Below are 17,668 nucleotides of genomic sequence, written 5' to 3'. Positions count from 1 at the left end.
GCTGCTGCTGCTGCTGCTAAGTCACTTCAGTCGTGTCCGACTCTGTGGGACCCCATAGATGGCAGCCCACCAAGCTCCCCCGTCCCTGGGATTCTCCAGGCAAGAACACTGGAGTGGGTTGCCATTTCCTTCTCCAATGCATGAAAGTGAAAAGTGAAAGTGAAGTCGCTCAGTGGTATCCGACCCTCAGCGACCCCATGGACTGCAGCCTTCCAGGCTCCTCCATCCATGGGATTTTCCAGGCAAGAGTACTGGAGTGGGGTGCCACTGAACATAATGTAAATTAATTACAATAAAGACAAGAAGGAAATGAAATTTCATTTTATTTATCTATATATCATGCAGGAATATATTGGTCAACTAATGTATGTGATGAGTAATGGCTTGTTTCCTTTGAATAGTATCTGCTGTTATATGGTTAAAAAAAAATCTGAGCTGGAACTTTGTGTTATTTAAATCTATAATCTCATAGCCTGGCTCAGTACCTGGTAGGCTTTCTATAATGGACTGATTGAGGATTAAAATGTTGAGATTAATACAGGACATGCTACTAACTTCTAATAACCATACCATAACTTCTAGGAGAATTTGAGATTCTAGATTTGAGTATTTTGATTTGAGTAATCTATCTAAACTTGAGTAATTTTGATTTCCCATCAAGCCCCTTTCCAATGAGTGTATAACTAGATGAATAAACATCTGAAAAATGTGAAAAGTAAGTACGTATGAAATAAGTACATACTTATTTTACATATGAAAAATAAGTCAATAGCTAGCCTAATAATTAGCTACCCAACTAGCATTTGTTCTCCCTAGTTAGGGAATTACTAATATTTGACGCAAGACCACATCTTCAAGAGTTGCAATGCTGTAGGGTTACCCAAAGGGACTGTGTCTTTGATAGCTATAAAATCTAAAGGTTAGTTTCTTACTTTTGAAAGAATTAAAACGACATGTATCTCTCAGATACACTTCAAGCCATCACAGGCATCAAGGCAGCAGAGCCAGGAGGTCACAGAGTACAGGTGAACTTTCAACTAAAATGGTATTTTATTTCCTTGATAGAGAATTTTCCATAAAGTGATAGGCATATACAATATCTCAAATCTTTTCCATTATTCCCCTGCTGAGAGCCTTTTACTTTACATTTCTCCTACTTACTTTTTCCTATGAAATTTTAATATCTTTAATATAGTGTGTGCATACGCAAGTGTATGTGTGTGTGCATTTGTGTGTATAGCATAGTTGTGCTTTATACATAAAAAATACAGATTTTTTTTTTTTACATCGTAAGAACTACTTTGTTTTTTCCTTTGGGGCAAAAGCACCCCACTTGAGAATAAATAGCTTACACTGGTATTCTGAAGTGTTGGCTTTTAGAAGTGCCCAAATGTTCTAAGAATGATGGAAGGTACAGGATGTGGGCAGGAGCTTCTCTATAAATGTATATGTATTTGAATGTAAGTGTGTATGCATGTGAATATATCAGTGCTTATGGAGTTTAGTGGTTCTTAGTGAAACTCTCTGTGAATGTGATGGGCAGGATTCTAAAAGCTTGAGTGCAGAGTACTGCTCAGTGTTCTAAGAATAGTTTTACTATGCTTGTCTTAACTGGATCTTTGCAGCTATATCCTCTCTTGAGTAAACTTGTCATCAGAATTGAAGAATAACAACATCAGTTTGTCGGAGAAGGCAATGGCATCCCACTCCAGTACTCTTGCCTGGAAAATCCCATGGACAGAGGAGCGTGGTGGGCTGCAGTCCATGGGGTCGCTAACAGTCGGACACAACTGAGCAACTTCCCTTTCACTTTTCATTTTCATGCATTGGAGAAGGAAATGGCAACCCACTCCAGTGTTCTTGCCTGGAGAATCCCAGGGACGGGGGAGTCTGGTGGGCTGCCGTCTCTGGGGTTGCACAGAGTTGGACATGACTGAAGTGACTTAGCAGCAGCAACATCAGTTTGTAACTTGCTCCCCTTTGGAAACTCTAAAAAAGATGGGGAAAAATGCAGACTAGCAGTTAAATTAAGAAATCACACCTTGGAAAGAACCAGCATTGAAAAATGATCATGTTTTTACAGAGAAGATAATAGCAATCCTTATGAAAGATAACCAGAAGTATAGCATGCTTCTTTTCATCCCATAATATAATTTAAAAATAATTAGGTAGAGGCTGAGAGAGATATGTGTCCTCCTGAGGAGTGGGGGATTCAGTGGGCAGGAGGAAGGGTAAAAGGTGGGCAAGGCCCAGCATGAGTTGTCAGAGCTCAGGAAGGGAGTGGAGATGCTAATGGGGGTAGGGAGTCAGTGATGACTATTAGAGATTAGTTCCATATTCTAGAGATTAATTCAGTAAGTAATTATATTGAGAATAATGAGAACTAACTTTATCATTGTCAGAGAAAGAAGATGCAAATAGGAAATGAAAGAACACTAGGATAAACCTTGCAATATTGGATTAGAATTAGAACTGCTGATACAAACAATTAAATATAAATATAGAAGTGTGTGTATGTACTGATGCATGTATTCTCTAGCTCTGTCCAAAACTGATGAGTCCCTACCAGTTTCTCAGTTGATTTCTAAACACCATTCCCAAGAAAAATGAAGCAGGGCAACTTGGAGAAAAGACAGATAAAAAATATGGAAATATGTCAGAAAGACACAGAATTGATCTTGAAGAGGTCCCTACTGAAAAAAAACTAAAGAAATTTGTGTATCCAAGTAATTAACCTATTGATTAAAAAGCAACTCATGAGTTGATACTGATGTAAATGAATGACTACAAAGATATTCTTTTCAATATAATGCAACAGATAATGGTAGGAAATAATAATGGAATTAGAAAAGTACTGTTAGGTAACCATCATAATAATAGTTAATTCAATCAAGAAAAACCAAAGAAGATAAAAAAATATTTAAGAAATAGGATTCTTATAGAGACTTAATTAACCTCTCATCAAAATGATAATTACAGTGGAGAAAATGTAGTAATCTCACAAAGGAAAAAAAAAATTGGCAGAGGTGGATTTAGTCAAGTGATCAGTGTTAATATCTCAAGAAATGAGAACATTGAAATCACATGGGACTTGATAAGATGCAAGTCCAAATATTTGTGATCCCATGGACTGTAGCCCACCAGGCTCCTCTTCCATGAGATTCTCCAGGCAAGCATACTGGAGTGGGTTGCCATTTCCTTTTCCATGGGATCTTTGCAACCCAGGTACTGAACCCACGTCTCTTATGTCTCCTGCATTGGAAGGTGGGTTCTTTACCACTAGCGCTGCCTGGGAAATTGTGTGTCAAAAATGTATGACCTGAAACTAATAATAGTGGAAGCTCAGGTAAATCCTAATTGAGGTATATTCTAAAAATTATTTACACAAATGCAAACATCTCAAAATCATGAATGTCAAAGATTGAGTAAGAGTTTCAGATTGGAGAATAATAAAGAGACATAACAAATGAATACACAACACATGATCTTGGCTCAATTTTCTGTAAACATTATTGCAGCTATAAGCAACAAAGATTCACTAGATCTATGGGTTAGATAATAATAATGTAGCAAACTTATTTTTTTATTTTCATGGTTTATTGTCTAGACATAGAATAAGATCCTTATTTGTACAACTTATACTCTAAAGTATTAGGTCAAAATGAGTCATTACATCAGCAACCTACTCTCAAATGTTTTGGGAAGTAAAAGAGCTATCTGTTTTAATTTTGTAGCTATTTTGCAGTTGAAAATTATTTCAAAATAAAAATTATCTTCTTTTTAAAAATGTTATTTTTTACAAATATACTTTTACTAAGTACAAAATTAAATCCAAATTAGTAGCATAATTTTTTTTTCTTGAAGAGAGTCTCTGGAGACATACTTAGTTCTATTTGTCACTAATTATGTACATCAGTTTGGCCATATCTTTTAAGCTTTATAGACCTCATACTTTCGATTAAGTCTGTGCTAAAGCTTTGACTATTTTACTCCCTATTCAGTCTTTCCTTAGCACCAAACTCACTGAGAATTATTCATAAACTGAAGAACACTTTGGAGTTAGCAAAATCATTCTTGTTGCTAATTAACTTGGAGTTTCTGTCCTGATAATTGAATTTTACTCCATTTTGCTGTTCCCCTTCCTCTTCTTAGAGAATTTTCTAGAATTTTAGTACTCTGCAACTTGTTATTATCTTTCCAATTTACCATTCTAACACAGTACAACTTTTTAACCACACCCTCCATCCAATTTAGACTTCTGCTCCTTTTTGACCCTCTAGTCTCTGTTAGACTTCACTGATACCATGTCTGCATGTCTTAGAATCTTTGAGGATTACTAGCCTTGGATTGATCTTAATGCTTTACCCATTATGTTACTATACCTATTTTCTATACTCAGGGCAATCTGAAACACCAGCATTATTGCCATGCTCTTTAAAGGCTATGATTTCTTTTGTTTTGAATTTTGTTTCAGCAACTGCAGCTGAGAATGTGAACCCTCCCCCACCCCACCCCACAGGTATGCCATAAACAAAGAGACAAACCTAGTTGAAACCAATGCTTTTCAGTTTTTCCTTTGTCATCATTAAAGTTTAGTATATGCAGTTGAGTTGCAGCAATTCATAAAACAATGTTGTTTCCTGTATTTCAATTTCTAGCAGGATGGTTTCAAAGGAAGAAAGATGATGTCTGACTAAAAATATATCTTGATCAATTTTTCTACAAGGAAAGCCCTACTATTGAATATGTATAATGAACTTGATAAATATTTATGGAATCAACACAAATGGAATACCATACATGCCTTTTTTGGGGGGAAAAAAGGTCAAATAGGAAAATTAAATTGACTTACAAAATATTCTGCATTGTATTGTGAAATGCCAAATCTGATTCAGAATCTAGCTATAGAAGGCTTTCAAGAAACTGGATAATAATTGTATTACCTTGTTCACTAGAAGGATGCATTTTATGCCTTTAGGTTTATGTCAGGTGTTTTTCTTTCCTCTTTCAATTATTTATCAATCATATAATATTGAAATATTCATTCATTAATTCCATGAATAGTTATTAAATAATGGGCCAAGTCCTTTGCCAGATGATGAGTATATAAAGACAAATAAAATAAGTAACTACACTCTCAGAACTCACAATCTGTCAGAGAGGCAGGTTCTATATATTCTTAAAAAGATAGGACCAGGAACAGTGTGAAAGAAGGCACTAATATTTTTCAGGGGCTGTGCATTTGATCCTTTACATAAGTCATGTAATTTTATTCTCACAAGAACCTGTGAAACAGAACTGTTTTATTTGTTCAAAAAATTATAAATATGATCCCTTACTATGTGTTAGGTAATATTCTAGGCTCTAGTTATAAAGCTATTGGAAAAACAGACAGACATACCTTTTCTAGTGGAGATTACATCTCTTTTAGGAACAGAAACCAAAGTAAAATAAGTAAGCAGACTATTTATTAGATATAATGATGATAAGAGCTATGGAGATAAGATGAGAAATTTGAGTTTGGGTGGGTTACAGTTTTAGCAGGGTTAAAGGGATATTTTTTATTATGTTATATTTAATAAATTATTAGATCATTGTAATTAAATATAGAAACCAAGGTCCACAGCAGGTAATTAATTTGCTGAAGGTCACACAAAATCTAGAAGAGCCCAGAGTTAAACTCAGACTGCCTGTTCTTGTGATTTCCTGTTGTACTCAGTACAACTTACAACCTCCCAAGTGCCTAGTCTTACCTCTACCCCAATTTTACGTAGAGTTTCTTTTTAAAAGCATCAAATTTTACTCACCTTTAATATCCTTTCATCAGTTAGGTTGAAAAGGAGAGTAACTTAGTGAATTGACTTTCCTGTCAGCAATGAAAAATCTAGAGACCTTGGATAGCACCAGAACAGGAGTTCATAAAGTACCTCAGTCAGTTAAGTGACTGATGTGAAAGTAACTTTAGGAAGTCCAGGTGTAGCACTGGGCTTCTCACATCTTGTGATTGCATGCCTTTCCTAAGTACCACAGAGCACATTGTAAGACATTTCAAACTTTCATGTCCAACTGTACGACCCCATAGACGGCAGCCCACCAGGCTCCCCCGCCCCTGGGATTCTCCAGGCAAGAACACTGGAGTGGGTTGCCATTTCCTTCTCCAATGCATGAAGGTGAAAAGTGAAAGTGAAGTCGCTCAGTCATGTCTGACTCTTAGCGACCCCATGGACTGCAGCCTACCAGGCTCCTCTGTCCATGGGATTTTCCAGGCAAGAGTACTGGAGTGGGGTGCCATTGCCTTCTCCTGTCTTGAGTTAGTTAATCCTATAAAACCCTTTTGTAAACCATTTGAAACACTGTTATGTGGAATGCCATGTAAAAAAGAAAGTGCAAATTGTCATGTTTTCAGAAGCATCGAGTAAGACCACCCTTGGTATTTCAAGTCAGAAATACTCTAAATGAGGTTATGATGGAAGAAAAAATCCTACTGTTCCATTCCATCTCTCCGCCTACTCCCCACCCCCTCCTGTAGAGCTTACACTTTCAGTTTATTACAGAACTGTGTTTTCTGGTATAAGTGCTAAACTTTCTCTAGAGAAGTTTGTTGCGTTTATGTTTTATGTATTCTCACATCTTTCTAATATTAATATACTACTACAAATATATTTCAAGTCAAGCTTTATAAACCATTTTATTAGCTTAGAAATACAATTTTATAATGTGACAGATTACATAGTAATATTAGCTTGTCATTTTAGATGAGAGGCCATTAAAATTACCTCAACTTTTAGAGTTTTAGTCAGCTTTACTACCTGCTATGTCAAACCTCTCAAATTTCTAAATTTCCATAATGATTATAGTTCAATGACTACTTTAATGTCCCATGTTATGTTTTGAATTCCATAGCAGTTGCATGAGGAGGTGATTGGCAATAAATCTGTACTCTGAATTCATTTAAAAGCTTACTCTTGATGTCTTTATTTACTTGCTTAACCACAACTTTCTGAGTCCAAGGCAAGCTCCTACAATTGTTTCCGGAATCAGAGAGCACTTTAAGCTTCCAGAAACCTGTGTGTGTGTGTCCCTTATCACTGTAATTTTGAACTCTCTCCACATTTTAGAATTTAAGAATGTCAAAGCTAGAAGTTTCCTAGACGGGTTATTTAATACAGTTATCTGACTTAACAGAGAAGAAGTAAATTGCTCAATGTTACACAGATAAAACATAATGGATATTGGACTATAAATTAAGCAGGATTCAAAGGTGGTTTCCAAGATTCTTACCTCCTGGTATACATGTCTTGTAATGTAATTTTCTACATTTTAGTGCTGATGAGTTAAATAGTAAGTTATCACTTCCTTGATAAGGTTACAATATGTGGCAAAGGTGAACAGATTTTTGGAGATATAATTCAGGTCCCTAAAAAGTTTATTTTAAATTAATCAAATAGCAGATTAACCTTACTGGGGATGACTGAATAAGATGAGCACTTTAAAAGAAAATCTAAAGGTCAGAGGTAAAATAAGCTAGAGAGATTAGGAACAACATAAATTCTCCTATTAGTATTGAAGACGCGAATAACCAAAATCCAAAGATGACCTATGCAAGCTGAGTGGCCCCCAGATGATAGATAACAATTGAGCAGGTCAATTCAGTAAGGCAAGAGGCTGAATTCTGCCAACAACCAGGTAGTTCGGAAGAGAATCCTGAGTCTCACGTGGGACTGAAGCCAGACTGACACTTCTACTTCAGTTTGGTGAAACTCTGGGTGGGGAGCCAGGTGATCTATCCCAAACTCCTAACTCAAGAAAGTTGTGAGATAATGCACCTGTATGATTTTTAGCAACTAAATTTTTGTTACTTATTACACAGCAATAGAAAAATAATACAAAGCATAACTCAGAATTTTTTCTTAATTCCAAAAAATCAGTGACATTTCCTGTATATTACTCAATGTTAATATTACATGTGTAATAAAGTTAGTGTTGCTCAGTCGTGTCTGACTCTTTTGTGACCCCATGGACTGTAGCCCACCTCTGTCCTTGGAATTCTCCAGGCAAGAATACTGGAGTGGTTTCCCATTCTCTTCTCCAGGGGATTTTCCCAACCCAGGGATCAAACCTGGATATCCTGTATTGCAGGCAGATTCTTTACCATCTGAACCACCAGGAAAGCCCTGTGTGAGAAAGTTGAGAACCACATTATTAAATCTAGATATTACTTATTTTGGTAGAAAGAATATTATCTTCATGTCTCTGGACACGTATGTCATATGTACAAATTGTGATAGAATAAAATCTGTCACAATCTGTGGATCCATATATATCCATATTTGTAAATTTATTACTAAAAAACAAAAAAATGACAATATCTATATTTTCTTTGTTATTTTTCTAGTACCAGATGACAAAAGTACTAAATGCAATGAAGTCTAAAGAATATTTGGTTTCCATTCAAGAGATTAATTTGATTTCCAGGGGTAAATATAAAAAGAAAGGAAAGTATGACAGAGTTAATAAATTGATAAATTGAACTCAGAAAAGGAAGTTTTCCTTATTACTCTCAATGTGAAAGCCTGATTCATGTTTCAAACCATACATATCTGTACTGTTTTTCCAAATTTGCCAGATATACCTTTAGGGAAATCAGTTAAGTTGTTTTTGATTCTCCTGAATTCCCTGTGTGTCTTAGAAAAAATATCCCTTTTTATTTCTGTCATACAGATAAGCTTCAGCACAGATATAAAACTGTAACTATTTCTTAACATCTCTAAACTGTTTCTTTGAAAACATAAGGAGGCCTAGACTCTACCCAGGGAGAAGGCAATGGCACCCCACTCCAGTACTCTTGCCTAGAAAATCCCATTGACAGAGGAGCCTGGTAGGCTGCAGTCCATGGGGTCGCTAAGGGTCGGACCTGACTGAAAGACTTCACTTTCACTTTTCACCTTCATGCATTGGAGAAGGAAATGGCAACCCACTCCAGTGTTCTTGCTTGGAGAATCCCAGGGATGGGGGAGCCTGGTGGGCTGCCGTCTATGGGGTCGCACAGAGTCAGACACGACTGAAGAGACTTAACAGCAGTAGCAGCAGACTCTACCCTAATTGATTTAAATATGAGGAAAAGTCTACTTTACACAATATCTGTACCTAGGTAAAATTCAACAAGTGATCACATTCATTGCTACCAGAGTTTGCATTCATTTAGGAAGATAAACTTGAAAGTGGGAGATTTAATCACAAATTGTAGTCACTATGGGTGAAATCTTCATTTTAAATCCAAGGAAATGGTGTGGAAAAGCACTGATCTAATATAAATTGTGCTTCCTTTTTTTTACTTTCCTATTGATGGTCATATAATCTCTGCCTATGTTTAGAAAATTATTTGGTGTATTTAAAAACTCAGGATGTTATATACTTGCCTGAAACAAATTAGAATAAAAACAATTCTACTGGCCTTTATGTTCAAAAAGATTAATTCTCATTTTAATTTTCCTTTAATCCTCATATATTTATATGTAATATAAATATTAAAAAAGAAAACTTTTAATGTTATAAGTGCATCTCTTGTAGATAACAGTCAAATGGAGAAAATTATACAAGGCATGTGTATCAGGACACAGGAATCTTGGGCTCCATCTGAGAATTCTGCTCACCATACCATCCAATATATTTTATTTAGCGAGCTTTGATCAATGTACTTCTATTACCATCTGTATAATTAGGTAATTCAATGTTAGTCTTAAACTCAAGTTTTTAGAAATGATGTGCCTAAAGACTACAAATTTGCAAATTCTTCATCATAATTTAATATATAGACCTGGACAGTAGTGTGCTGGAACCCTGTTTTGCTAGTTCACAAGAGCTGGTTGTATACCCGATTGTCCAACTTTGCATTCAGTGATGTTACCCCAGTAGCTTAAAACTGGCCATAGTGTTGTTATTAAGTCTCTCAGTTGTGTCCTGCTCTTTGTGACCCATGGACTACCGCACGCCAGCCTTCTCTGTCCTTCACCATTTCCCGGAACTTGCTCAGACTCATGTCCATTGAGTCGATGATGCCATCCATCTCATCCTCTGTTGTCCCATTCTCCTCCTGCCCTCAATCTTTCCCAGCATCAAGGCCTTTTCTAATGAGTCAGTTCTTCACATGAGGTGGCCAAGTGTTGGAGCTTTAGCTTCAGCATCAGGACTTCCAATGAATATTCAGGGTTGGCCATAGTGAGACTATGGTAAATGTGAAAAGCTAGAATTTCATTTATTATTTTTTTTCTCTTTTAAATATCACATTCAAGAAAAAAGAGACACAAAGAAAGGATTAGGAAGAAAGAAAATTACTATATCATGGTTATAGTTTGTTGTGATTGGATTTAAATATACCAGTTTATTATTTATTTGCTGTTGGTGCATTTTTTAATCTATTTTTTCCTATCCGCTTTTGGATTGTTTCAATATATTTTAAAATTTATGACCATTAGCTATACATTTTTGTAATGTAAAAAAATTTTTATTTATTTATTTTATTTGGAGGCTAATTACTTTACAGTATTGTAGTGGTTTTTGCCTTGCATTGACATGAGTCAGCCATTGGTGTACATGTGTCCCCTATCCTGAACGCGCCCCCCCCCCCACCTCCCTCCCCATCCCAGCCCCGAGGGTCATCCCAGTGCACCAGCCCTGAGCACCCTGTCTCATGCATCAAACCTGGACTGGCGATCTATTTCACATATGATAATATACATGTTTCAAATCATCCCACCCTCACCTTCTCCCACAGAGTCCAAAAGTCTCTTCTTTACATCTGTGTCTCTTTTGCTGCCTCGCATATAGGGTCATTGTTACCATCTTTCTAAATTCCATATATATGTGTTAGTATACTGTATTGGTGTTTTTCTTTCTGGCTTACTTCACTCTATAAAATAGGCTCCAGTTTCATCCACCTCCTTAGAACTGATTCAAATGCATTCTTTTTAATAGCTGAGTAATATGCCATTGTATATATGTACCACAGCTTTTTTATCCATTCATCTGCCAATGGACATTTAGGTTGCTTCCATGTCCTAGCTATTGTAAACAGTGCTGCGATGAATATTGGGGTACACATATCTCTTTCAATTTGGGTTGCCCTCGTGTGTATGCCCAGCAGTGGGATTGCTGGATCATAAGGCAGTTCTATTTCCATTTTTTTAAGGAATCGCCACATTGTTCTCCATAGTGGCTGTACTAGTTTGCATTCCCACCAACAGTGTAAGAGGGTTCCCTTTTCTCCACACCCTCTCCTGCATTTATTGTTTGTAGACTTTTTGATAGCAGTCATTCTGACCAGCGTGAGATGGTACCTCATTGTGGTTTTAATTTGAATTTATCTCATAATGAGTGATGTTGAACATCTTTTCATGTGTTTGTTAGCCATCTGTATGTCTTTCTTTGGAGAAATGTCTGTTTAGTTCTTTGGCCCATTTTTTGATTGAGTCATTTATTTTTCTGGAATTGAGCTACAGGAGTTGCTTGTATATTTTTGAGATTAATTCTATGTCAGTTGCTTCATTTGCTATTATTTTCTCCCATTCTGAAGGCTGTCTTTTCATCTTGCTTATAGTTGCCTTCATTGTGCAAAAGCTTGTAAGTTTAATTAGGTCCCATTTGTTTATTTTTGCTTTTATTTCCAATATTCCGGGAGGTGGGTCATAGAGGATCCTGCTGTGATGTATGTCAGAGAGTGTTTTGCCTATGTTTTCCTCTAGGAGTTTTATAGTTTCTAGTCTTACATTTAGATCTTTAATCCATTTTGAGTTTGTTTTTGTGTATGGTGTTAGAAAGTATTCTAGTATCATTCTTTTACAAGTGGTTGACCAGTTTTCCCAGCACCACTTGTTAAAGAGATTACCTTTTCTCCATTGTATATTCTTGTCTCCTTTGTCAAAGATAAGGTGACCATAGGTGCATGGATTTACCTCTGGGCTTTCTATTTTGTTCCGTGGATCTATATTTCTGTCTTTGTGCCAGTACCATACTGTCTTAATGACTGTAGTTTTCTATATATAGGTCTTTGGTTTCTTTAGATAGATTTATTCCTAAGTATTTTATTCTTTATGTTGCAATGGTGAATGGAATTGTTTCCTTAATTTCTCTTTCTGTTTTCTCATTGTTAGTGTATAGGAATGCAAGAGATTTCTGTGTGTTAATTTTATATCTTGCAACTTTACTATATTCATTGATTAGCTCTACTAATTTTCTGGTGGTGTCTTTAGGGTTTTCTATGTAGAGGATCATGTCATATGTAAAAAGTGAGAGTTTTACTTCTTCTTTCCAATCTGGATTCCTTCTATTTCTTTTTCTTCTCTGATTGCTGTGGCTAAAACTTCCAAAACTATGTTGAATAGTAGTGGTGAGAGGGTGCACCCTTATCTTGTTCCTGACTTTAGGGGAAATGCTTTCAATTTTTCACCATTGAGGATAATATTTGCTGTGGGTTTAACATATATGGCTTTTATTTATGTTGAGGTATGTTCCTTCTATGCCTGCATTCTGGAGGGTTTGTTGTGTTTTTCTTTTTTTTTTAATCATAAATGGATATTGAATTTTGTCAAAGGCTTTCTCTGCATCTATTGAGATAATCATATGATTTTTATCTGTCTATTTGTTAATGTGGTGTATCACATTGATTGATTTGTAAATATTGAAGAATTCTTGCATCCCAGGAATAAAGCACACTTGGTCATGATGTATGCTCTTTTTAATATGTTTTTGGATTCTGTTTGCGAGAATTTTGTTAAGGATTTTTGCATATATGTTTATCAGTAATATTGGCCTGTAGTTTTCTTTTTTTGTGGCATCTTTGTCTGGTTTTGGTATTAGGGTGATGGTGGCCTCATAGAATGAGTTTGGAAGTTTGCCTTCCTCTGCAATTTTCTGGAAGAGTTTGAGCAGGATAGGTGTTAGCTCTTCTCTAAATTTTTGGTAGAATTCAGCTGTGAAGCCGTCCGGACCTGGGATTTTGTTTGTTGGAAGATTTTTGATTACAGTTTCAATTTCCATGCTTGTGATGGGTCTGTTCAGATTTTCTATTTCTTCCTGGTTCAGTTTTGGAAGGTTATACTTTTCTAAGAATTCATCCATTTCTTCCAAGTTGTCCATTTTATTAGCATATAGTTGCTGATAGTAGTCTCTTATGATCCTTTGTATTTCTGTGTTGTCTGTTGTGATTTCTCCATTTTCATTTCTAATTTTATTGATTTGATTTTTCTCCCTTTGTTTCTTGATGAGTCTGGCTAATGGTTTGTCTATTTTATTTATCTTCTCAAAGAACCAGCTTTTAGTTTTGTTGATTTTTGCTATAGTCTCCTTTGTTTCTTTTTTATTTATTTCTGCCCTAATTTTTATAATTTCTTTCCTTCTAATAACCCTGGGGTTCTTTATTTCTTCTTTTTCTAGTTGCTTTAGGTGTAGAGTTAGGTTATTTATTTGATTTTTCTCTTGTTTCTTGAGGTAAGCTTGTATTGCTATGAGCCTTCCCCTTAGTACTGCTTTTACTGAATCCCATAGGTTTTGGGTTGTCTTGTTTTCATTTTCATTCATTCTATGCATATTTTGATTTCTTTTTTGATTTCTTCTGTGATTTGTTGGTTATTCAGAAGTGTGTTGTTTAGCCTCCATATGTTTTGTATTTTTAATAGTTTTTTTTTTTTTTTCCTGTAGTTGACATCTAACCTTACTGCATTGTGATCAGAAAAGATGCTTGAAATGATTTCAATTTTTTTGAATTTACCAAAGCTAGATTTATAGCCCAGGATGTGATCTATCCTGGAGAAGGTTCCCTGTGCACTTGAGAAAAAGGTGAAATTCATTGTTTTGGGGTGAAATGTCCTATAGATATCAATTAGGTCTAACTGGTCCATTGTATCATTTAAAGTTTGTGTTTCCTTGCTAATCTTCTGTTTAGTTGATCTATCCATAGGTATGAGTGGGGTATTGAAGTCTCCCACTATTATTGTGTTACTGTTCATTTCCCCTTTCATACTTGTTAGCATTTCCCTTACATATTGCAGTGCTCCTATGTTAGGTGTATATATATATTTATAATTGTTATAACTTCTTCTTGGATTGATTCTTTGATCATTATGTAGTGTCCTTCTTTGTCTCTTTTCACAGCCTTTATTTCAAAGTCTATTTTTATCTGATATAAGTATTGCTACCCCTGCTTTCTTTTGGACTCCATTCGCATGAAGTATCTTTTTCCAGCCCTTCACTTTCAGTCTGTATGTGTCCCTTGTTTTGAGGTGGGTCTCTTGTAGACAGCATATATAGGGGTCTTGTTTTTGTATCCATTCAGCCAGTCTTTGTCTTTTGGTTGGGGCATTCAACCCATTTACCTTTAGGGTAATTATTGATAAGTGTGATCCCATTGCCATTTACTTTGTTGTTTTGAGTTTGAGTTTATAAACCTTTTCTGTGTTTCCTGTCTAGAGAAGATCCTTTAGCATTTGTTGAAGAGCTAGTTTGGTAGTGCTGAATTCTCTCAGCTTTTGCTTGTCTGTAAAGCTTTTGATTTCTCCTTCATATTTGAATGAGATCCTTGCTGTGTATAGTAATCTGGGTTGTAGGTTTTTCTCTTTCATCACTTAAGTATGTCCTGCCATTCCCTTCTGGCCTGAAGAGTTTCTATTGAAAGATCAGCTGTTATCCTTATGGGAATCCCTGTTTGTGTTATTTGTTGCTTTTTCCTTGCTGCTTTTAATATTTGCTCTTTGTGTTTGATTTCCATTAATTTGATTAATATGTGTCCTGGGGTGTTTTGCCTTGGGTTTAATCATGTTTGGGACTCTCTGGGTTTCTTGGACTTGGGTGGTTATTTCCTTCCCCATTTTAAGGACGTTTTCAACTATTATCTTCTCAAGCATTTTCTCATGGCCTTTCTTTTTGTCTTCTTCTTCTGGGACTCCTATGATTCAAATGTTGGGGCAATTAACATTGTCCCAGAGGTCTCTGAGGTTGTCCTCATTTCTTTTCATTATTTTTTTCTTTTTTCCTCTCTGCTTCATTTATTTCCATTCTATCTTCCACCTTACTTAGCGTATCTTCTGCCTCCGTTATTCTACTGTAGGTCCCTCCAGAGTGTTGTTGATCTCAGTTATTGCATTATTCATTATTGACTGACTCTTTTTTATTTCTTCTAGGTCCTTGTTAAACATTTCTTGCATCTTCTCAATCCTTTTCTCCAGTCTATTTATCTGTAACTCCATTTTGTTTTCAAAAATTTGGATCATCTTTACTATCATTGTTCTGAATTCTTTTTCAGGTGGACTCCCTATCTCCTCCTCTCTTGTTTGGTTTGGTGGGCATTTATCAGTTCCTTTACCTGCTGAATATTTCTCTGCCTTTTCATTTGGTTTATATTGCTTTGTTTGGGGTGGCCTTTCTGTATGCTGGAAGTTTGTGGTTCCTCTTTATTGTGGAGGTTGCTCCCTGTGGGTGGGGTTGGACTAGTGGCTTGTCAAGGTTTCCTGATTAGGGAAACTTGCATCAGTGTTCTGGTGGGTGGAGCTGTATTTCTTCTCTCTGGAGTGCAATAAAATAAAGTGTCCAGTAGTGAGTTTTGAGGTGTCTGTGGGTTTGGTGTGGCACTTGGCCACCTGTATTTTAATGCTCAGGGCTATGTTCCTGCATTGCTGGAGAATTAGCGTGGTATGTCTTACTCTGGAACTTGTTGGATCTTGGGTGTAGCTTGGTTTCAGTGTAGGTATGAAGGCTTTTTGATAAGCTCTTGTCGATTAATGTTCCCTGACGTCAGGAGTTCTCTGGTGTTCTCAAGTTTTGTATTTAAACTTCTTGCCTTCGGCTTTCAGTCCTACTCTTACAGTAGTCTCAAGACTCCTCCATCCCTAGAGCACTGATAATAAAACATCTAGGTTAATAGTGAAAAGGTTGTCCACAGTGAAGGACACCCAGAGAGGTTCACAGTTACATGGAGAAGAGAAGAGGGAGTAGGGAGATAGAGGTGACCAGGTGGAGAAGAGGGGAAATCAAAAAGGGAGAGAGCAGTCTAGCCAATAATCAATTCCCTAAGTGCTCTCCACAGTCTGGAACACCCAGAGAACTTCAGGGAGTTACATAGAGAAGAAAAGGAGAAGGGAGATAGAGGTGACCAGCAAGAGAAGATCAGATCAGATCAGTCGCTCAGTTGTGTCCGACTCTTTGCGACCCCATGAATCGCAGCACGCCAGGCCTCCCTGTCCATCACCAACTCACGGAGTTCACTTAGACTAATGTCCATCGAGTCAGTGATGCCATCCAGCCATCACATCCTCTGTCGTCCCCTTCTCCTCTTGCCCCCAATCCCTCCCAGCATCAGAGTCTTTTCCAATGAGTCAACTCTTTGCATGAGGTGGCCAAAGTACTGGAGTTTCACCTTTAGCATCATTCCTTCCAAAGAAATCTCAAGGCTGATCTCCTTCAGAATGGACTGGTTGGATCTCCTTGCAGTCCAAGGGACTCTCAAGAGTCTTCTCCAATACCACAGTTGAAAAGCATCAATTCTTCGGCACTCAGCCTTCTTCATAGTCCAACTCTCACATCCATACATGACCACAGGAAAAACCATAGCCTTGACTAGATGAACCTTTGTTGGCAAAGTAATGTCTCTGATTTTGAATATGCTATCTAGGCTGGTCATAACTTTTCTTCCAGGGAGTAAGCGTATTTAATTTCATGGCTGAAGTCACCATCTGCAGTGATTTTGGAGCCCAGAAAAATAAAGTCTGACATTGTTTCCACTGTTTCCCCATCCATTTCCCATGAAGTGATGGGACTGGATGCCATGATCTTCGTTTTCTGAATGTTGAGCTTTAAGCCAACTTTTTCACTCTCCACTTTCACTTTCATCAAGAGGCTTTTGAGTTCTTCTTCACTTTCTGCCATAAGGGTGGTGTCATCTGCATATCTGAGGTTATTGATATTTCTCCCGGCAATCTTGATTCCAGCTTGTGTTTCTTCCAGTCCAGCGTTTTTCATGATGTACTCTGCATATAAGTTAAATAAGCAGGGTGACAATATACAGCCTTGACGAACTCCTTTTCCTATTTGGAACCAGTCTGTTGTTCCATGTCCAGTTCTAACTGTTGCTTCCTGACCTGCATATAGGTTTCTCAAGAGGCAGGTCTGGTGGTCTGGTACTCCCATCTCTTTCAGAATTTTCCACAGTTTATTGTGATCCACACAGTCAAAGGCTTTGGCATAGTCAATAAAGCAGAAATAAATGTTTTTTGGAACTCTTTTGCTTTTTCGATGATCCAGCGGATGTTGGCAATTTGATCTCTGGTTCCTCTGCCTTTTCTAAAACCAGCTTGAACATCAGGAAGTTCACGGTTCACATATTGCTGAAGCCTGGCTTGGAGAATTTTGAGCATTACTTTACTAGCGTGTGAGATGAGTGCAATTGTGCGGTAGTTTGAGCATTCTTTGGCATTGCCTTTCTTTGGGATTGGAATGAAAACGGACCTTTTCCAGTCCTGTGGCCACTGCTGAGTTTTCCAAATTTGCTGGCATCTTGAGTGCAGCACTTTCACAGCATCATCTTTCAGGATTTGGAATAGTTCAACTGGAATTCTATCACCTCCGCTAGCTTTGTTCATAGTGATGCTTTCTAAGGCCCACTTGACTTCACAAGAGGGAC

This window comes from Bubalus bubalis, chromosome 4 (genome assembly GCF_019923935.1).
Source record: "Bubalus bubalis isolate 160015118507 breed Murrah chromosome 4, NDDB_SH_1, whole genome shotgun sequence".
Lineage (NCBI taxonomy): Eukaryota > Metazoa > Chordata > Mammalia > Artiodactyla > Bovidae > Bubalus > Bubalus bubalis.
Note: the sequence above shows the minus strand (reverse complement) of the source record.